At 36.3% G+C, this 22,609-nt stretch overlaps 1 long non-coding RNA gene across 2 annotated transcripts; it reads right to left on the reverse strand.

Moving 5' to 3' along the window:
• Nucleotides 1-3,332: 3,332 nt before the first annotated feature.
• LOC107772094 (uncharacterized) lies at nucleotides 3,333-4,804 on the reverse strand. 2 transcript variants are annotated; one of them, XR_001644972.2, is made up of 4 exons: nucleotides 4,509-4,804; nucleotides 4,373-4,423; nucleotides 4,196-4,288; nucleotides 3,333-4,110 (listed from the first exon to the last, which is right to left on the reverse strand). It is a non-coding gene; the product is annotated as an uncharacterized LOC107772094 (long non-coding RNA). The 2 variants fall into 2 exon arrangements; XR_012706734.1 differs by having other exon boundaries at nucleotides 3,333-4,288.
• Between the last annotated feature and the right edge of the window lie 17,805 nt (nucleotides 4,805-22,609).

Raw genomic sequence — 22,609 nt, forward strand, 5'->3', positions numbered from 1 at the left:
AGGGAGAGATTTGTGGGGCCCATACCTCACCTACTAAAGTAAATAAAAGAAAAGGAAAGATGAGTGATTGATGGAAAGAAAAACAAATTGTGGGCGCCAGTGGTTTGCAATTGCAAATTGCAATGAACCAGCTTATCTGATTGGTTTCTTGGGCAGCTATGATTGCTATAAATAGATGCCTCATTCTCTCAATTCTGACACACCAAAAATAAAACGAGAGAAGCTAAGCAGAAAGAAAAGTAGTGAGAGTAATCTACAGATTGTTGTCTGTGAGATAAATAGTGAGTGGTAGTAATATTATAGTGAGGTGTTTAAAATAAATTGTAACGATCCGACCGGCCGTTTTAAGAATTTACACTCCTTTCAACTATTTTAAGTCTTGAATAACTTCCTACGAGGTATTATGACTTGTGTAAATTGTCGATTTTAGTTTTAAGGTATTTCGAAGTTAGCTTGGAAGAATGAATTTCATGTTGGAAGCTTAAGTTGAAATAGTTGACTGGATGATCACTTATGTGTAAACGACCCCGGAATAAAGTTTTGATGATTCCAATAGCTCCGTATGGTGATTTTGGATTAAGATCGTGTCCGAAAAATTATTTGGAGGTCGGTAGAAGAATTAGGCTTGAAATGGCGAAAGTTGAATTTTTGGGAAGTATGACTGGTGAGTTGACTATTTGATATCTGGGTCGAAATTCAATTCTGAAAATTTTAATAGATCCTTTATGTCATTTATGACTTGTGTGAAAAATTTGAGGTCAATTGGACTTGATTTGATAGGTTCCAGCATCATTTGTGGAAACTTGAAATTTCAAAGTTCATTAGGCTTGATTTGGGGTATGATTCGTAATTTTAGCATTGTTTGAGGTAATTTGAGAGTTCGACTAAGCTCGTATGATGTTATGGGACTTGATGATATATTTGGTTGAGGTACTGGGGGCCTCGGGTGAGTATCTGATGGTTAACAGATTAATTTTGGACTTGGCATTCCAGCTGAACAATGCTGGTTTTCTGTCACTGGTTTCCTTCTACGCGATCGTATGAGAATGTCCGCGATCGCGTAGGCTTAGTTGGGCACTGAAGGATTTTCTCTATACGATCGCGTAGGGTTAATTGGGGGCTGCTGAGTTTTGTTCTACGCGATTGCGTGAAGAAGGATGCGATCGCGTAGCTCTGGGATTTTATGACTCGCGAACGCGTGGCTAAGGTTGCATTCGCGTAGAATAAGCGGAGCAGAAGTAGAGGTCACGCATTTTCTCTATGTAATCGCGTGAAGAGGGCTGCGATCGCGTAGAGCTGGGAACTCTGTGCTTCGCGATCGCGTGAGGGAATCCACGATCACATAGAGTTAATTTGGGCAGTTGAAAAATTGTGCTTCGCGATCGCGTGTGTTTGTCCGCGATCGCGTAGAGCAAATGACTGGGCAGAGAGTTTAAGTTCTGAAAATGGGACGAAGTCCCATTTTTTATTTTTGACGGATTAGAGCTCGAGAAGAGGCGATTTTTGGGATATTTTCAAAGAAAAAAATGGGATAAATATTTTTAACTCAATATTGGTTAAATTACCCGAATCCATGGTTGTTTTTATCATTTATTGGGTGAATCAAGTTGGAAAATTTAGAAAACCCTTTTGGTTTAAATTGAAGATATGAGGGTCGAGTTGAGGTCGGATTTTAGTAAAATTGGTATGGTTAGACTCGTGGTTGAATGAGCTTTCGAATTTTATAACTTTTGTCGGGATCCGAGACGTGGGTCCCATGGGCGATGTTTGAGCTAAATTTCGTATTTTTATGAAAAATTAGCATTTTCTTATGGAATTAATTCCAATAAATTTTATTGACTGAATCGAATTATTTGTAGCTAGATTCGAGACGTTTGGAGGCCAATTCACGAGAAAAAGACATTGCAAAATAAAGAATTACACGGTTTGAGATAAGTAACAGTTTTAAATCTGGTCATGAGGGTATGAAACCTCGAATTTTGTGTCATGTGATTATTTTAGAGGTGACGCACATGCTAGGTGATGGGCGTGCGGGCGTGCACCGAGAGGATTGTGACTTGGTCCGTCCCGTAAAACTGTAAAGTTGAATAACTTTTTGTTAGCTATATGTTCTCTATGTGTTAAAGAAATTTGACTGTAAATCATGCTTAGGCTATGTGATAGTAATGTTGGGACCCACAAAGGTCACATACTTGTTGAATTATTTGCTAATTGCTATCTTGTACTCAGTCATGATTTTACTTGCGTATTATATCTCAGTCTTTCTAGATTTATGTTGATACACTATGTTATCTTTGTTTGGGCTGATCTTTCTAATTTCCGAGAGCTCGAGAGACTAGTAAGGTTGATGACTGAGTAAGGTCGATGGCCTGTTGGTGAGGTATGGATATTTTAGCACGTGAGTTGTCGTGCAACACGTGAGTTGTCTGTGTGGGATATTATAGCGCGTGAGTTGTCAGTGCAGCACGTGAGTTGCCCGTAGAGATTATAGCGCTTGGGCTGTAGGAGCCCCTCCAGAGTCTGTACACCCCCATTGAGCGCGGGTACCCATTGAGTGTGAGTGCTGAGGGCTGAGAGCAGAGTGGTTGAGCTGTTGTGGCGAGTTGAGTAACTGTTGCCCTGAGAGGCTGTACTTGCTTTTCATTTGTTGTTGCACTTAGTTGCTATCTATCATTGTTGTGAAATCTCTGAAAGATTTTATATCTGAATTACATGAACTTGAATTGTATAAAATTGATTTGACTTAAACTGTCGAATTTGAAAGCATGTTTATTCTTTGCTGGAATTACTGGAAATGAACTATAACTGTGTAGCTCGTCACTATCTTCAGTTCCTTATTTATTATTGCTACTTGCTGAGTTGGTTGTACTCATACTACACCGTGCACCTCGTGTGCAGATCCAAGTATTCCCGGACATAGAGAGTGTTGATTCTGTCGCACGGTTGACTTTTTGGAGATTCAGAGGTAGCTGCCGTGTTTCACAGACCTTCCCTCTCCTTCCCTATCTCCTTATTTACTGTATTTGGTCTCAAACAATTATGGACCGTATTTTCAAACTTGTATTCATATTAGATATTCGTATCAAATAACCACTGTTATTCTTAGCCCCACGGTGGGCGCCAAACTGTTTACCCAAAAAATGGATATAGTTGAATTTCTATGTAGTTCTAAGGATATGTGATATAGCTTGATACAAATCGTAAGGACAAAATAGAAATATCAAATATGGATTACAAAGAATGCAAAATAAGCAAAATTGGAAAGAAGATGATGGTTTAGACTAAGCAAAATGAATCAATTAATAAAGCCTCAAAAAATAGTTCTTGAATATATGAGAATATGGTGCTTGAATTACCATATAATAAAAAGACTGCCTTGTACAGAAATGTAGCCATCCTCTTTATAATGGAGGATCCTACTTTAGATATAATTAAAAATACATATTGGAGAATCCATGATAAATCAGTTTTTTCTTATTCCCGCCGAGATTCTCTCCCTTAGTGTGTTTGCAACGGCTCTTGTCTATGGGCTCGAGCTCGGTCGGCCTCGGTGTCGGTCGATAGTGCTTCTAGAGCTTGATACGGACTCGGGATCAGGTGATGATTCGGATTCGGCCTCGGTTGGCCTCTGCCCTTTAAGCTCGAAATCATCTCATTATAGTTCGATCCGGACCCGAGCTCGATGATGACTTCGAACTCGGTGTTTGATCTATACCTGGGATCCGAAGGTTGTTTGTATCATCTTCGGGACCCATCTCGATATTACGAAGTCTTTCTTCGATCCATTATATTTCGACCCTGATCAATCGTACGAAGGCCGAAATCTATTTCGGCCGTATACAACATGAAAGCCCCGTCAAGAAATAAAATCAACCCAAGTTTGAGTATCACTTTTGATGTAACATGCATGGGAAGATAATAAAATTATGAGGTTGTGGCGCAGCCACTCATCGGTAAGGAGAGTCAATTGACAACATAGATACGTTAAATATTAACTTTTATGTATATATATACTAGTATTATTAAGCTTTGTGTAAATTGGTCCAAGTTTGAGGTACGTACCACGTAGCATACGCAATTGAAGATACAACTGGTCCGAGACAAAAGAAGCTAACCGCAAGGACAAGACATAAAAGGGGTTAATTTATAATGGAAGAAATTTTCAAAATATAAACTAGTGGAGTGAGAAATTTACATTGGTGACGTCTAATACTAGGGGCCGAAGGTTTTTTCTTTTTTGCCTTCTTTTTATTTGCTCAACCGAACGGTTCTTGTAGTATCCTATCCTCTACGATTAAAAAAAAAAAGGATAAATGGGACCAGTATTCAATTCAATGGTGCCAAAGAAGAATATAATTCTGCACATTCTTACCTTATTTGTCCAAGAAAAGAACTAGCAACAGTACTACCATTAGCCAATTGTCTGCACACACACAAAAAAGTACGCGATCATAATCAAAATTAGTGGCTAAATAAAGAAGTTTATAAACAAAATTAAGAAAACCAACCCGCGGAAAGCCATAACTCTCAGACGCAGTTGTTGGAACTTGCAGCAGCCTTTCGGAGATCAATAAAAAACAAAAAGCACCAAAATTCATGTATGATATTGATATATAGGCAAAGAAACCCAGCAAATCTAAAAGAAACATTTACCAGATTCTAATATATTGTTTTTGCTATGATATATTAAACTACTACTAATATAGTATTGTTTTTGCTCGAAAACTTAAAAATCCAAAAAGATAGAGAGTTCAGCTTTATAATAGTTGCCCAGAAATTAATGACGCCGGCACTTCAAAAACGTTCTGTCTATGGAGACTAAAATATTTAGTAGCTCTTCTACATAAGTGTTTGCCTATATATTATATACTAGTAAAAGATGGCCCATGTACGTATTACACGTCGAGGTTCTTTCTAAATTCTTATATAAAAAGATAATTAGATTCACAGTTTACTTTTTCGATCCCATATAAATAAATTATACAGGTTAACATACACACACAACACACATGTATATATATCGTTGGGTGGACCATTAGGATCAAAAGTTAAAAATTTTAAATAGCAAAAGAATAAAGAGTAATCATCAAGTATTAAAATTTTCAATATTACACAAAATAATATTAAGAATATTCAATAGCTGAAAAGATGCAAGGCTCATTCTTACTTATCATTCTCATTTTATGATATTCTGGTTTATTTTATTTTTTTTTGTTATAATTTTATATTTTTTCTGCTTAAGCATATTTACAAGAGGCAATGCATGGTTGTAGTACTTTTAGTAATTAGAGGACCAAATAGCATAATTATACCATCCAAAGTACCTCAAAGTTGTAGAATATATTTTATTTTATTTTATTTGCAAATGAACAATAAAAAATCTTTTCTTTTAATGTAGTATTTAGAAAGTAATTTCTGGTAATTTTCTTGAAGTCTAATGTGACCTCAAGCATAAGCATGGAAATTTTCTTTTTAACTGAAGATCAAATATTAGATAACCCACTATTTGTAACAACAGAGATTTGGCGTACAAGAATAAATATTATATGCAACAATTATTGTTGTATCATGAAATAAACTATGTTAATTTAAAATAAAAATAAAAAATTCGTCTTTGAACTATTACGGCTTATCATAACTTAACATTTGCATTGTTAAAGTTATGTTTTTAAAAATAAATTATCATTTTAAGCAATGAAAATCAGCTTGCTACTCTTATAAGCTCCTTTAAAACATTGAGTATTTTCCATGTTAATACTCACAGATAGATTTAGTCTTTATTTTTTGTGTAGATTGATTTTAGTCTTTCGCTACGGTTCAACTGTGTATATCAGTACATATATAATTTGTTATAAAATTATTTTATTTTTTCTTGGTTCTTTATATTACATATTGTGTCATTTGTTCCTATTATATTATTGTTGGTATTGTTTGTCACTTAATTTTCAATATTCCTTGAGCCGAAGGTCTATCGAAAACAACATATCTGCCTCCACAAGGTAGGGGTAAGGTCTGCGTACACACTATCCTACCCACACCACACATGTGGGATTATGCTAAGTTTGTTGTTGCTCTATTTATTTAAAGTAGAGGTATAAATAAAGAGATTGTATGTCCAATAAGAAAATAAAATAAAAGCTCGAGTGTTCCTGCAATTTTAAAAAGTTAAAAACTAAGAATACATTAGTCTGTGAAAAAGAGATTGAAAAAAAGAGAGAAAATATGTGCATAGAAAATTTCACATACAATTGCTAGGTGTTTATCCAATACCACACCTGTTGCTTTTCTGGATATAAAAGTATGCTCAAACTTTGTCAATTTTACAAAAATATCTACAGACAACTATGCAATAAAAGATGAAAACAGGGGCAAAAATCTTCAAAAAATTCTGACACCACCTCTGCTGCAATAAATGATAACAGAGGGTAGTTTCATCAAGGCACTGAAAAGTTTATGTTATAGCTACAGTAAAATTGTTTTTCGACCAATTATGTTTCTCAATTTTCATGAAATTACTGCAATACCCTCAACCATGCCAAGTAGGCATGTTGACCTCCTGTGTGCTTATTCTCCCTTATTAATTTAGAATAGAATATATATATATATAAGAGGTTTTACGTAAGATAAATTTGCGTATATAATACAAATAGACAAAGAAAAGGAATCGGCTATAATCCTATCGCAAAGGATAAGGACTCCTAAAACTAAAGGAGTTCTAAATGCAAAATCGATTTTATTTGTAATTTTCTACAACTTATTAACAGGGCCGGCCGGAGGGTAAGGCTGCTCAAGCCATTGCCTTATGCCCCAAATTCTAGAGGGCCCCAAAAATATTATACTATATTATTATGTATTATACTCTTAAGAGTTTAAATTTTAATATTTGTTTATTTGGTTAAGAATGCACATATGAGTGAGTAAAGAGCGACAAATCTCTGTCTTGTTAGTAGTATATTTATTTTCCTTTTCCGTTCTAATTTTTTCTCCTTTCTTTCACATGACTTTGAGATTTCTCATTCCAATTTCAAACTTTGTTTCTTTGATTTAGCTACTTTCTCATGTTTAATTGACCAATTGATTAGAACATAAGATCTTTTGTGTCTCACTGTTACATGAATTTTGTGAAATAGGCCTCTTAATACAATTTGGCTTTAGGCCATCAACATCGTTGAGCCGCCCCTGCTTATTAACTTCCAATTAATGTTTTTACTAAAGAAATCAAACGATAACGATCTCAACTATTAGGTTGACTATAATCTTAAGCAACATCACTACACGTACCATCCTAATATCCTCTTGACAGTTTGGTGCATAAGGTATTTTGTGTTTATGCAGGATCGGGGAAAGGTTGCACCACTTGGGGTGTGATATAGACAGTCTACCATTAATAATTATTTTCACTGCTCGAATTCGCCACGCTATACATCACACGCATACAATTTTAGTGTTGCTTCAAGATTCTTTAATTAGCATGCTGGTTGAAACCTCAACGGTTCCCCAAAAGCCATTTATACCAGTTTCAATGTCCACAACTGTAATTGTTGGTGTGCAAGGGGATTTATAGGTGTAATCCTGAGATAAATTTGGCTTGATAGTATAACGAAAGTTAAATGTAGATAATATATTAAAATAGAGAGGTATATTTGGACATTTTTCCATCATATAAACGTACGGTCCCTTTTACCTAGATCTGTATAAGCGGTAGAATTATATTAATAAATTTTAGGGCTCGTTTGGTTGGAGGGATAATGGATAATTAATTTCGAGATCAATTTGAGATGAATTTATTTCATGTTTGATTGGGATAAAATCCCGGTATAACTAATTCTTAATCCCGGGATTAGTTATCCCAGGATATTAGTGTTTTGTAAGGTCCCGTAAAATTTTACAAAAGAAAAATAATGTTTCATGCTGCCGGACTAGGCTCACGTGTTTATGGATTGTAGAAATTCTTCACGGCGAGCTTGCGAGCCGTGGCTCGGACTTTTTGGGTTGAACAATGCACCGGAAAGTAAAGAAAATTTTTTGGCAGAAAGGTGCGTTTCTGCGGTCTATTATGCGACCGCATAATCACTCTGCGGACCGCATAATGGTCACAGAAGTGAGGCAGGAGAGGGTTAGTCTGGAAGCAATTATGCAGTCGACTATGCGAGCGCATAACTGCTCTGCGGTACATTACGCGACCACAAAACAGTTATGCGGACCGCATAATGACCGCAGACACAGACAAAATTTTGGTCGTTTTGGTCAGCAATTATGCGACCGATATGCGGTCCGCATATTGATTATGCGATCATAGACCTTGTTCCGGAGCTCTATTTTTGGGTTTTTTAAACCTGACCCTATCTCGTTAAAACACACCCCATGGACCATTTTGAGCATATTTTCTGATATTTTTAGAGTGAGAGAGAGGAAGAAGTGATCTTCATCAAATTGTTCTTCAATTCTCACTTAAATCTTGAAGATTATCAAGGGAGGCACCTAGGTCTTCTTCCTAAGAGGTAAGATTCTACCACCCAAACTCTTAATTTTAAAATGTAACTAGAATGGGACATTAGTAAGGTAATTCATGGGGATGGAAGTGGTTGCCTTGCATGCATGTATCCTTGTAGTATGTGGGAAGATTGTGAGCTAATACTGGTAGAGAGTGGGTTGGGAAATAATGGAATCTTTCACAAAAGATCCTTAAAACATTGATGCACACCTAGTGTTTGATAGTATGCTCAAATGAGCCATAACCATGTTCATCTTCCTAATTTTGGTTCAATTTTGTTATAGTGCTAAAATAGATTGAAGTTGCTAATAGTCCAGAACATCTTAGAGTTTAAGAGGCTCAATTGAGGTATGTTGGCTAAACCCCCCTCCCCCCTCCCTTCTTCTTAAAATCGAATCCCACGGTGTTCATGTAATTGCAGTAAGTCTTTGATCATTATTGAATTAGATTTTACTAATGTGGTTGTGTTGAAGGATGTTTGTTCAATGTTTATGCTAAATTCTTCATCATGTCATCTTGCCAAATTGTATGAAAGGCCACTATGTGCCTGAGATTTTTCAAATTGCTCATATGTGAATTAATGTCTTGAATGGGAAGCCCTATTGATGACGATAATGTTAATGATATTTGAAGGTAAAAAAGGGAACTGGAACTATGAAATACGGCCAAGTGCCAAGAATGACTTTGTAATCGTAATCACTAGTGCCAATGAATTGAAAGTATATGAAAGAAGTTCGATATGAGATGATTGACTGAAGAAGGTAATGTCTTAAATGAGATGGCCTAGTCGATCGGGCCGAGATCGGACTCCGTGTAATAATACGGTGGTATTGTGAATGAAATTGTGATAATATCTTAAATGAGATGGCCTAGCCGATCGGTGCCAATGAATTGAAAGTATATGAAAGAAGTTCGATTTGAGATGATAGACTAAAGAAGGTAATGTCTCAAATGAGATGGCCTAGCTAATCGGGCCGAGATCGGACTCCGTATAAGAATACGGAGGTATTGTAAATTGTGAAATATCAGTACTAAAGGTCACCCAAACTAGTAATATAGAAATTGTCTTGAAAATGTATATGATCCTTAACTTGTTGTTTTACTATTATTTGAAGCCCTTATTTAATTCTTGACTGCCCCTCTTGTATTATTATTCATTCTATTGAGTTGGTGTTTAGCTATACATACTAGTGCTATTCGACGGTACTAACGTCTCTTTTGCCGGGGGCGTTGCATCTTTAAATGGATGCAGGTGGTTATATAGCAGACAGTGCGGATCTCAGATAGTGCTGCATCCTCTTCTCATCGGACTTGGTGAACTTCATTTCATTTTGGGGTCATGTATTGTACCTTTTGTTTATATCATGGTCATTTTTGAGGTATAGCCGGGGCCTTATTGTCGGCACCATCTTTACTCTCTTTTGTATCTTTAGAGGCGTCGTAGACACTATGTGGGTTATATATGGGTGTTGGGAATATCAAACAAGTTATGTTATGTTTGATCACTTGTTCCACTTGAACTATAAGAAATGTGTATTTTGAGACTTAAAGGCGCAATGACTAATGAAATGATTTAGGATTGTATGAATGATATTCCTACTGTATAATTAATGAAATCACGCCTTTTCTTGATCATGGGTTAATTGGGTAGAAAGTATCTAACATTGTTGCTCGGCCGGGTTCACTCGGTTAAGCGTCGGTCGCGCTTCCCGGGGATGGGGCATGACATATGTTTAATCCCTATAGGAAGGTGGGATTACCAAAATCAGGATAAATAATTCTGGGTTAATTAATCCTGAGATAACTTATTTCTATCCAAACGACCCCTTAAAGTGCTAAATATAAGAACTTACTACATATTTGAAATAAGAAAAAAATTAATAATAAAAATATTACTTGATTTTAAAATCTTAAATACTAGAAAATAATTGAATTACACTTTTGTACAGTGTAAAATATATTTTTAAAGGGTAAAAAGGGCAAATGACATTTCACTAAGGTCTTCCTACCTTTAGTATAACTAGTCTCAAGACACGTGCATTGCGCGTATACCCCATGAATATAATTCTTTTTAAAATATACAAAAGTTATTATTTTAAAACTTGTATTTTTTTCATAAAATAAAACTAAAGAAAAATGCATAATTAAGTTCTTGAAATTATGGTCGTTAATCCTATTTAACAATTTAATAGAGAAAGTGTAACGACCCAACTTGTCGTATTAAAAATTAATGCCCCGTTCAGTGACTTGAGGTCTTAAGAAGCTTCGTAATATGTATTATGACCCGCAGGTGTGATTGAGTTTGATTTTTCGGAAGATTCGGAATTAAATTGGAAGAACAATTCTTATTTAAAAGCTTAAATGGAAAGAGTTGACCAGAGAGTTAACTTTTAAGAAAACAACCTCGGAATGGAACTTTGATGATGTCAATAGTTTTGTATGGTAATTTCGGACATAGGCGTGTGTCCAGATTTAGATTTGGAAGTCCGTAGGACAATTCGACGCATTTTGGCGAAAGTTGAAAAATAGAAGATTTTGGAAAGTTCGACCGAAGGTGGAATTTTTGATAACGAGGTCGGATTTAGATTCTGAAAATTGGAATAGCTCCATTACGTCATTTATGATGTGTGTGCAAAATTTTAAGTCATTCCGGATTGATTTGATACGTTTCGGCACAAAATATAGAAGTTGAAAGATTTAAAAACTCATAATTTGATTCAATGCGCGATTCGTAATTTCGGTGTTGTTGATGTAATTTGAAACCCCGTTAGGTCCGTGTTGAGTTACGAGACTTATTGGTAAATTCGAATGAGTCTCGGGTAGCTCGGGTGAGTTTCGGACAAGGTTCGGATTGAATGTGGACTTGTTGAAAATGCTGGGATTTTTGTTGTTTCTGGGCAGCAGTTGTTGGAATCGCACCTGCGGAATTTTGGGCGCAAGTGCGACCATGCAGAAGCGAGGGAGCCATCGCAGAAGCGACATTGACAAGGCTGGCAACTCATCTCGGTAGCGGACAAGTTTGCGCACATGCGACATCGCAGGTGCGATCAGTGGAACGCAGAAGTGGCAAGGTCCGCAGATGCGCCTTTGACCATCGCTTCTGCTATTGCGCAGATGCGAAATACTTTCCGCTGAAGCGGTTCTGGACAGAATCATAAGGACCAAAAATGATCATTTTTCTATTTTCGTTTTGGATTTTTGGAGCTCGAATTTGGACGATTCTGGAGGGATTTCATGAAAATTATGTCGGGTTCCGAGAGGCGGGCCCCGCATTGACTTTTGTTGACATTTTCGAATAAATTTTTAAGTCGACGTATTATTATCCAGAGTTATTTCCGATGAATTTTCATGAAGTTATACAATTAATTTGGATAGATTTGACCGGTCCGGAGGTCAATTCAAGCAAGAAGGCGATTTTGAAATATTGGCATAACTTCAAAAAGGTAAGTATCTTGCCTATCCTTGAGTGGGGGAATTACCTCTTATGCATCGAGTCTTATGTGCCATTTGTGAAATGTGAAAAGCCCTGTACGCAATGTGACGAGTACGTACTCAGCTTATATGTGCAAATATATTGGGTTAAAGTCTTAAGAATATTGTGTAATAAATTAGATAATTGTTGGCATTTATAAAATTATCTACTTGCCATGCCTCAATTCGCGTTTGTTGAATTTGTTTTTGTATGACAATTTGAGGTGATTATTACTTGTATATTTATGTGAATTCCGTGAGTTTGATGGTTTGATATTTCTTGGAATTTAATTTTATTATGTATTTTTCCTCTGCAAATAATTAATTAAATGAGCTTAAGAAGAGGTGTTTATATAATTATTGAAAATTTGGATTAATGAAGGCGTTTCCCTATGCTGATTATTTTCTATCTCTGTTGATTGTTTTTGAGGTTTTATATATATTATGTGGAGCCTTGGGCTATTTGTTGTGAAATTAATTGATTTTGTTATATCTTTAAAATTGGTTGTGGCCATTGGAAAAATTGTGATATGAATTGATTTTGTTACGTTGCCATGATAATATTCCGTGTAAATTATTGTGCTATTTGAGTTATTATTTTGAGGATATAAGGGTGGCATTCCACTCTTGATATTATGTGGGTATAAGGGTGGCATTTCACTGTTGTTGTTGTGTGTTGGGATATTGTCTGGGCGGAGCGATAAGGGTGGCTATAGGAGAGATAAGGATGGCTATAGGAGCGATAAGGGTGGCTATTGATATTGTCAGGGCGGAGGGATAAGGGAGGCTATTATATGAGTGATAAGGGTGGCTATAGGAGAGATAAAGGTGGCTATTGTCAGGGATGATATGTGATGATGTGGAGTGGTTGCATTGGTGATTTTTATGTGATGTTGTGATTTTCCTTGTGTTTAATTTTATACCTTGTGCAATTGGTCTTGTTGTTAGTAAATTGATAATAGTCTGATTTATATTGAAATTGGGAGCCTGTGGCTATTGCCAGGCGGATTATGAAAAGAAATGTGGGCACGAGGTGCCGTGAGTAAATAATGATGATGTTGGCACGTGAATTGTCCATGCAGTTGAGATATGAAACGTGGACACGAGGTGCCGGAGAAATATAATGATTTAATTATGGGCACGAAGTGCCGTGAAAATATGAAAGTGGGTTGAGATCCGTGTTTATGAAAAATATAAAAATGGGTTGAGACACGTATTTCTGTGATTATGAAATGGGGTGTCACATGGTGACTTTTAATTTAAAGAATTATATTCAAAATATTTATTTGGAAGGGTTTTTATTCAAAAAGAATTATATTTGAAAGAGATTTATTGAAAGAATTATATTTGAAAGATACTTATTTGAGGAAATTATATTTGAAAGAGATTTATTGAAAGAATTATATTTGAAGGATATTTATTTGAGAAAATTATAATTGAAAGAGAGTTATTTGGAAGAATTATATGTGAAAGATATTTATTTGAAGGACTTAATTTAATTGGGTGTACTTGTATATACTATTTGTTGAGCGATATCAATGGTGTTCTTGTTGCCCTGTTGTACATATCATTGGTTGATTTGTGTTGCCCTTATTGTTATTTGTTTTCTATTATTTTGTATACTATATTGCACAGGTTATTAGACTAGTGAGTGTATTGACTGTACCTCGTCTCTACTCCATTGAGGTTAGTCTTGATACTTACTGGGTACCGACCGTGGTGTACTCATACTTGACTTTTGCACATTTTTGTGCAGAGCCAGGTATTGAAGATATCAGACTCGGACAGAGTTAGAGTGGGATCGCAAGGATTCAAGGTAGAGCTGCTTGGTCGTCGTAGTTCCTTGGAGCTTTTCATTTTTATTGTACTGTTAATTATTATTCAAATAGTATTGAGTATTCGATCCTTGAGATCATTTCATGTATTCAGTTAGAGTCTGTGACTCAGTATTACCAGTCTTGGGAGATTTTCATATTTGTTTCCGTTGTTAGTTTTGATTACTTATAAAAATAAAAATAAAAATGGCTTGAAATGTAATTGAAATCGGCTTACCTAGTCTTAGAGACTAGGTGCCATCAGGACGCCTGAGGTGGGATTTTGGGTTGTAACGAGTTGGTATCAGAGCTATAGGTTCATAGGTTCTACGAGTCACGAACGAGTCTAGTAGAGTCTTGCAGATCGGTACGGAGACGTCTGTACTTATCTTCGAGAGGCTATAGAACTGTTAGGAAATTTCCACTTCTTTCATTCTTGTCGTGCGGAATTTGTTGAATTTGGAATTTGAGCCTTTGTATCTCTATTCTCTCACAGATGGTGAGGACACGCGCTACCGGGTCAGCTGAGCAGGCACCCGCGCATACTGCTAGGGCCGCAAGAGACCAGGGCCTAGGTAGAGATCGAGGAAGGGCACGTGCTGCGACTAGAGCACTTGTCAGAACAACAGTTGAGGAGCCGCCAATAGCTCCAGTTGGGGGACACGTGCCAGAAACACCTTTTGTTACCCCCGGACTCTAGGAAACTTTAGCACACTTCCTGAGTATGTTTGGTACATTAATTTAGGCGGGATTGATCTATGTTGCACCAAATATTTCACATATTAGGGGAGTAGCTCAAACTCCTACCACGACTCCAGAGGAGTGGGTTCACATTGGTCAGGTCCCGAGTGTAGTACCGGTACAACCTGTTATTCTGGTTCAGCCTGAGGTCAGGCCAGAGGCATCAGAAGAGGAACAAAAGAGACTTGAGAGGTTTAAAAGGTATAGTCCACCTACTTTCAATGGCACAACTTCAGAGGATGCCTAGGGATTTCTAGAAAGGTGTCACTGTATTCTCCGCACCATGGGTATTGTGAAAGTGAGCGGAGTTGCCTTTACTACATTTTAACTGTCAGGCGCAACATATTAGTGGTGGAAAATCTATTAAGAAGGTAGACCAGCTGATGCAATACCACCAACTTGGGCTCAATTTGCGGAAATATTTTTGAAAGAGTTTGTTCCCCAGACTCTCTGAGATGCGTGGCGTACAGAGTTTGAATGGTTGCGTCAGGGTACTATGACAGTGTCAGAATATGCCATCAAGTTCAGTGAGTTTGCCCGTCATGCACCTATCTTGGTTCCTACAGTCATAGAGTGAGTCTGCAGATTCATTGAGGGGCTCAATTATGATCTTAAAATATGCATGGCTCGAGAGTTGTAAACTGATACTCCATTTCAGCAAGTAGTGGAGATTATGAGGAGGATTGAGGGTGTTCTAGGTGAAGAAAGGGAGTATAAGGATGCCAAAAGGTCTCGAAGCTCTAGAGGGTTCAGTGGATTTTACTCTTCAGCTATAACCCATTATGGCGGAGGCTCGAGCAGTCGGCCAGCTCAGTCCGCACATCAGATTACTCAGGGTGCTCCAGTAAGTTCTTATAGTGCACCACTGACACGAGATTCTTATAGTAGTTATTCCAGTTATCCGGCACAGACTCAGTACGAGCAACCGTGACCTCAGAGGGGTTGTTATGAGTGTGGTGATACTAGGCACATCATGAGAGATTGTCCCAGACTTGTGAGGGGTGGATTTTATCAGAACACTCAGACTATGGGCTCCAATGCAGCTACTACCACCCCACGTGCATAGCCAGTTAGGGGTGGAGGACAGGCGGGTAGAGGGCGCCTAAGAGGTGGAGGCCCAGACCGATGATATATTTTTTGTGGTATGGCTGATGCCACTATACCATATAGTGTCGTTACAGGTATGATCCCGATTTGTTATAAAAACGGTATTTTCCCCTTAATTTTATTCAGTTCTGAATATTGAGGTAAGTCCTCTTGTTATGCTCCGCTTATGGGTAAGTTTCGTAATTTTGTGACCTACTTACATGTTTATCCCAGTTGGGAGGTTTGATGATGTTAGCCCGTGTCTATCATTTTTATTTTGTACACTACTGAGGGCTATAAGTCCAAAAGTGACTTTCTAATACTCTCTACAGTGGATTTTGATGTGATTTTGGAATAATTGATTTCAATTTTATGAATTTTATTCCCTACCGAGATGAGGGTTCCTTATGTGTTGAGAAAATTGTTTACGATATTTACTGAAAAGAATAAAGAAAGGAAATTGAAAATTTCAGTTGGCACATTGTGCAAAACACTTGTGATTCGGAGTTGAGGACGAGATCCTCGCCTTTTTTATATATGATGTGAAATATTTAAACCGGGATACAAGCCATGGTGGGAGTTATATAAGGACGAGGTCCTTGTGGTGAAAATTTTTATGAGTCTAAATTCTCCTTTTGTGAAATTAAAATTTATACTATTGTATTAATATGGAGACATGCCTGTTAGGCTTATTTGATAATTCTGTTATGTATTTTTGTGCATATTTATCCATAATTGTGAGAAAAATATTGAGTTTTAACCTACGAGGTGAGTGCCCAGGCGGCGTTAAATGTGTCTCGTTAAGTCGGGTAAATAGTTATGAGGTCTTCATGCCTCACATTTTACTGTCAGTATTGTGAAAATTCAAAACGAGATTTAGGTTAATATGAGGTTAATTGGCGATGTTGTAATCGATTATGAACAACTATTAATACTAGAAATGTGGTGATGGGCATACATATGATGTGCTTCATGTCCTGATATCATTATGATAATGCAGTGCTTGTAACGCTGAGATTAGTGTTATTGATATATACATTGTGGTGCTTTGTTGGGTTGTGGATGTGTTAGGAATTATTTTGGTGTTATTCTGGCAGGTGGATAGGCCCAATTACAGGGGACACTCTGCCGAAATTTCTGAAAAATTTGGGAGTTAGTAAAATTTGGGGGATTGAGACATGCAAAAGAAGAGATAAGTTATGTTATATGTTTGAGGGCGAATGATCCTAAGCAGGGGAGAATGTAACACCCTAGAAAAATTTCAAAGCACTTCAACGCTATCAAGAAAGTTGATGTGTGTGTAGACACGAGTTGCTATAGCCAGTTGAGACTAATACCGTGCGTTGATGTAAAAAAAATCAGGCCTTTTGAAAATGTTTGGAGTATAAGAAATTAGTTTTAAGGTTTATAGGTATAGATAAAAGAAATAATCTCAACTGAGATAGTGTTGTCGGACCCATGTTAATTAACGGATCAAAAGTTGGACTTAAAAAGTTGTTGCAATTCTTTTCCTCTTCTGTTGGACATTCTGGGCTGTGGTCGAGCCCAGAGTTGATGAGGCTCAGGCTCCAGCTTGTATATCGAAGCCATGATCGAAGGTCTAGCTCGAGGGCCATGATCGAGGGCCATGATCGAAGGCAAGGCTCGAGGGCCAGGATCGGGACCCAAGATCGAGGATCACAATCGAAGGCTCAGGCTCGATGCCATGATTGAGGCTATAATCGAAGGACTAGGCTCGATGCCATAATCGAGGCCATGACCGAGGTCCAGGCTTGAGCCTATAATCGAAGCCACGATCGAGGCCTAGGCTCGAGGGCCATGATCGAGGCCACGATCGAGGCCCAGTTTCGAAGGTTGTCTCGGCAGTTTTATAAAAAGAGGACATTCGTCTCATTCGCCATTTTTAACAAATTGGAGCTTGAGCAGAGGCGATTTTGGATAGATTTTCAAGGAATGACATTGTGATAAGTGATTTTAACTCGGATTTAGTCTATATACACAAATATATCATTGATTTCACCATTTAATTAGTGTTTTGAGATTGAAATTTGGAAAAAATTTTGAAATCTCATAGAAACAAATTTTCAAGATTTCGGTATCGATTCGGAGTCGGATTCGAGTGAAACTGGTATAGTTGGACTCAAAATTGAATGGGTTATCGGATTTCGTAACTTTCATTAAATTCTGAGACGTGGGCCCCACAGACAAATTTTTAATTTATTTCGGGATTTTATTGAAAATGTAGTATTTTATTATAGAATTGATTCCTATAAATATTAATGATTGTATCGAATTATTTTGGCTAGATTCGAGCTAGACAGAGTTGGATAATCGAGGAAAGGGTCTACTAGTGGATTAAATTGGAGCAAGACGAGGTAAATCTCTTGTTTAATCTTGTGAGGGGGAAACTATCTCATAGGTGATTAAAATTAAATAATTATTGCTAATTGTGGGGGTTACGTACGCACGAGGCGACGAGAGCCCGTGCGTAGCTACTATTAACGCTAAAGTCCGGATAGTTTAGGACTCAAAGCATGAGTTACTTGTGTAAATTGTTAGATAAAAATATTAAATGATGAAAATCTCATATACTTGATTTTTCTGTTTTAATTAATTAATTGTTAAGAGAAATTGTTCTTCCTCCTGAATTTATCTTATAACAAATGTACTCTCATTCCGGAGGTACATAAGAAAATATACTCCTTTCTTGTGGAGCGGGACGAACGCCTTGGCAAGATAGATGCTTCTATGGATCGTGCCGCACGTTCCTCGACAGTGTATACAAAATTCTGGATCGGGCCGTACGACCTCGGCATAAATCGTGCTTGATAATAAAAATTTCATGATACTTGGACAGTTTATTGCAGCTTGTAAAACTATTTGATAAATTAGAAATTTATTGAAAATGAATTGCAGCTTGTATAGCTATTTGATAAATTGAAATTTTTATTGAAATTCAAGGATTTAATTAATAGATTGGAAATTGTTGCATTTGAAGGATTTTTATTAATTCTGCTAAATGAATAAAATTATTGTTAACTCTGTGAATCATGCTGATTGAATAATTATAATTTATTCCATTTATTATTGTTGACTCTTAGTGAGTGTCAAATTTGGCCATCTTATCTCTACCACTTCGAGATTAGGCTTGATACTTACTGGGTACACATTGTTTACGTATTCATGCTACACTTGCTGCACTTTTTGTGCAGGATCTGAGACAGATACTAGTGGAGGACCTATCATAGCACATCCTCGTTATCCAGGGGTATAATGGTGAGCTGCCTTTCTGAGCCGTCCTGTAGCTACCAGCGCCTCTTCTTGTATTTTTAATTCTGTCTATTTTCATTTCAGACAGTATTTGAATTTTTGTATAACCTACAACATGCTCATACACTTGTGACACCAGGTCTCGGCACACACATTGGTAGAATTTGGTGTCTTATTATTTTCTTGGAGTTAAATTTTATCGATATATATTTAATTTATTAGTTGGCTTGCCTAGCTGTAGTATTGAGCGCCATCACGACCTATAGGTAAAATTGGATCGTGACAGTTCAACAAGTTAATTTTAAAAATTATGAAATTGTGCTTAAATACAATTAGGACATAAGTAAAAAATGGTTGGATCTATTACCATGTCAAGGAGTAGCGGATGTGCTTGGAAAAACTTACTTACGTAGTATAATTTTAATAAAATTCTTGCGGTTCGGTGTTAGAATGCTTTTGCATTATTAAAATAATATAAGTTTGTGGTTTAATTGGGCTGGCTTTTATTTTTTTTTAGCAAATTATATAGGGGGATTTGCATTTATACACAATTTTTGGGTCCCATTTTAACATATACCCTCTTTGCAAAAACAATTACAAGCGTACCCACTTTTCGGATAACTTCAGGCATACGAGCCTGAAGTAGCAAAAATTTATGTCTGAAGTTTGAACTTCAGAATTTTTTGTCTGAAGTGTAGCCTTATCAAAGCAAAACTTCAGATATTTTTGCCTGAAGTTTGACCTGACTTGTAAAGGCAATCACGCAAACTTCAGTTCATAGTGCAAGGGAAAACTTCAGTTTCCCCTCACTTCATAGTGCAAACTTCAGAAAAATTAGTCTGAAGTTCTTCAATTTGTAGTGCAAACTTCAGAAACTTCAGTTCATAGTGCAAGGGCAAACTTCAGTTTTCCCTCACTTCATAGTGCAAACTTCAGACAAATTAGTCTGAAGTTCTTCAATTTGTAGTGCAAACTTCAGGAACTTCAGTTCATAGTACAAGGGAAAACTTCAGTTTTCCCTCACTTCATAGTGCAAACTTCAGACAAATTAGTTTGAAATTCTTCAATTTGTAGTGCAAACTTCAAGAACTTCAGTTCATAGTGCAAGGGCAAACTTCAGTTTCCCCTCACTTCATAGTGCAAACTTCAGACAAATTAGTCTGAAGTTTTTCAATTTGTAGTATAAACTTCAAGACAAATTAACTTTTCAGTGTAACTAAGAGCTGGTTTGGCATCACATCGGGCTTTACCTCATGGGGAATTCTTCATATTCTTTATACTGGATTTGGAACTTCTGTATATTCAGTATGAGATAAACACATAACAAGATGTACTAGAGAGTATCTGTTGCACTTTCGATGCATTTGGATTTGTATCTCGAGCTTGCAAAATAAAGGATTGTAAAATTTGCAGAAGCCCACGTTTTACCTTCTATTGACAGGGTTTCTGAATTCAAATAGAGAACAATAACAATACTCTGTTTTGTTATTTGATGACAGTATTTGATCAAATGTAGGTTAAGTTGTTAATTTGACTTTACATTTTATTAGTGAATATATTAAAGTAGTGGTTGAAAAGTTAATTTGATAGACAAGAAGAGGAGAAAAAAAGGAGGGCATACGTTAGGAGGAAGAAGAGGAGGCGTCTGAAGTTGTTAAAATTAGAGTATACGTTAAATAATTTTAAAAATATAGGTATAGGTTAAATGGGGGCGACCAAATAGGGCGCCCCATGCAATTTTTATAATTATATAAGATAATTCATTTTAATATGTATGGTTGAAATTCGTCGAAAATACATAAATAATGCAATACATAAAATTTGAGAGAGATTAGAGGTGATTTGGACTAATTTGGAGTCAAAATACGTTACTAATAATATACATCATTCAAAAAACCTAGACAAAAAAGGTTTTTTCAATGGGTATGGTTAAAGTTCGTTAAAAATACATAGACGAGACAATATATAAAATTTGAGGAAGATTTAATGTGATTTGGACTGGTTTGGAGTCAAAACTCATAGTTGAAATCGAGTTAAAAAAGAAATTGCGACATATTATCTTACATGTATCTCACACACACATATATATACATAGATATACATGAGATACACATAGGATACACATTTGATATATGTGAGATTCACATATGATACATAAGGGGTACACATCTCATCTTAAGGCCAAAGGAGCAAGAAAATACATCAAATAAGTTGAAGAAAAAGCTGGAGATTCTCTAAAGCAAGCACCCAAAGTCTTTCTCTACATCTTTGATCTTCGTCCGTGATCAAATCCGACGACAAAGTTCAAGTCAAGACTCTAGCTGGGCAGTTTCAGTCTTCGATTTGCTATAGTTGAATCTCAAATTTCGGTTCGTGACGATAATCAATTGTTCGTGACGCATAACAAATCCAAGACCAAGCTCTTGAATCAAATCCAAAATCCATCAAATTCAAGAGCTCTCGAGCCGTTTGAACCGATATCGTGAGAAGAAGAATCATAGAACTGCTTCTCTTAAGATATTCTAGAGATTGTAACTCACACAAATTATAAAAATATAATTATTATTATTTATTACTATTTTTCTTGTCTTAATTATTTTCCAAATGCAAAATTTGTTGTTACAATCTCTTGACCAAATATTTTACCATTCTGACTGAATCGAAGTCATGAATAACTTGAAGACTGTGACACATAAAAATTTATGACTAAACCACAATTTTTTACCTTTTTTATCTTTTTTAATCTGTGTTTACTCAGACAGCTTGTATATAATATTACATGAGCAAATTATATTGACGATAGTTTTTGACAATATATTTTACCATAGATAAAGATGGCACGTTTATATGTTTGGTAGAATACTAGTAAGTTTTATAAATTGTTATATAACTATGTTTTTTTTACCAAAATCATATAATTATGTTTTTTAACACAAAAATCATAAGACTTTCATATATTCACGTAAAAGTCATACAAAAGTCATAATTGTCGAATACTCAATTTTCTGACTCCATATTTTTTATTTTTTATTTTTAATCTAATAAATATTGACCTAATTAAAAAAGGACCGCCCAAAAGTGGAGCACTTCTACTACCGCCTGTCATGTCTATTATGCCAATTCTTTCATGTGTCGGATCACAACAGCCTTTTAACTGGTATAAGTAATATCATGCAGTATTCTATGTCCATCACTATCTGTGTGAGTACTAGAAAGTTTTTTTATCAGCTTGCCATTTCTCGAGAGATAAAAAAGGTATCAAATGTGATACCAATCATAGTCGGAATAGATAAATGAGGTTTGCTCAGTTGTTAAAAGTATCTCCGCACATAACCGTTAGGTCCTGGGTTCGAGTTACGCTGGAGGGGAAGTGTAAAAACAATATAAATCCTCCTAATTTGGGAAGGGTTTAAAAAGAAAAAGAAAATCATAGTCGGAATATATAAAATATGCCAATTAAGTCAAAATGCTGCAGTGTATGTTCCGTTTGGACAGCATCAACTTTAGACAATTGCAGCAGTAGACTTGAAGAGCTTTAAACAGTCAGCTGGCTCAAAAACGACTTCATAGGTGCTGAAAGTTTCAGTGGCAAAGAGATATGAACCAGGTAGTATATAGTCGGGTAAGAACCTCACAAAAAAAACTGAATTTAAAGCTTCTGCAATGAAGCATAATGACACGAAGAGGCATGAACCATTACGGATGATTGTACAAGAATTAGCTAATCAACAAC

This window comes from Nicotiana tabacum, chromosome 24 (genome assembly GCF_000715075.1).
Source record: "Nicotiana tabacum cultivar K326 chromosome 24, ASM71507v2, whole genome shotgun sequence".
Classification (NCBI taxonomy): domain Eukaryota; kingdom Viridiplantae; phylum Streptophyta; class Magnoliopsida; order Solanales; family Solanaceae; genus Nicotiana; species Nicotiana tabacum.